Source organism: Abrus precatorius, unplaced genomic scaffold (assembly GCF_003935025.1).
Source record: "Abrus precatorius isolate BTA unplaced genomic scaffold, Abrus_2018 Scaffold3, whole genome shotgun sequence".
In the NCBI taxonomy this organism is placed as follows: Eukaryota; Viridiplantae; Streptophyta; class Magnoliopsida; order Fabales; family Fabaceae; genus Abrus; species Abrus precatorius.
In genome coordinates, this window is record NW_020874373.1 from 23044471 (window position 1) to 23045358 (window position 888).

General features: G+C 36.8%; 1 non-coding gene across 1 annotated transcript; it reads left to right on the forward strand.

Annotated features, from left to right (window-relative positions):
* The first annotated feature begins 239 nt into the window (after positions 1-239).
* LOC113864136 lies at positions 240-346 on the forward strand. The gene has a single exon (XR_003504739.1). It is a non-coding gene; the product is annotated as a small nucleolar RNA R71 (small nucleolar RNA).
* Positions 347-888: the final 542 nt, after the last annotated feature.

Below are 888 nucleotides of genomic sequence, written 5' to 3' on the forward strand. Positions count from 1 at the left end.
AATTTTGTAGCTGATTTTGTGCAAGAAAAGTTTCCAGAACTTTAGCTTCATGACCAGAGTTTCTTCCTTGATTCCTTGAGTTTGAATTCTGATACATTGAAGATGCCATCATGTCAATAATCCTCTGAGCTTCTTCCAAGGACTTTGTATTTAATGAACCTCCAGCAGCAGCATCAACCATTGTTCTTGTTACTACATTCATCCCATTATAAAAAGTCTCTAATTGCATCCAATCTGGAATACAATGATGTGGACACCTTCTAAGCTGTTCTTTGTATCTTTCCCAAGCTTCATACAATGATTCTCCATCTTGCTGAACAAAGGATGTAATTTCTCCTCTCAGCTTAGCAGCTTTGGATGGAGGGAAGTACTTAGTTAAAAACTTATTCACAAGTTCTGTCCAGGTTGTAATGCTTCCTTGTGGTTGAGCTTGTAACCAGCATTTTGCTCTATCTCTCAAGGAAAAAGGAAATAGTCTCAGTCTGATGGCTTCTTCACTAACCCCATTTATTCTTATGGTGTCACATAGCTGTAGAAAATTTGAAATATGTAAGTTAGGATCATCAGAATTTCCACCAGAAAACTGATCTTGTTGGACTAAGTGTAACAAGGCAGGTTTAATCTCAAAATGGTTGGCTTGAATAGTTGGCCTGATTATAGAAGAGTTAAAACCTTGCATGTTAGGAATTGCATAGTCCCCTAATGTTCTAATTCTATTTTGTTCTGCCATCTCTATTTCTGAATTTAGTTGTCTCAAAGATGTAGGTGTTCTTTTCACTCTAGGATTACTCTGAGATTCTGGAGAATGGACAGCTTCTAACTCACTATCACTCCCTATGTTTTTTATCATTTTTTTTTTCACTCCCGCTACTACAAGTTAGTATTCAG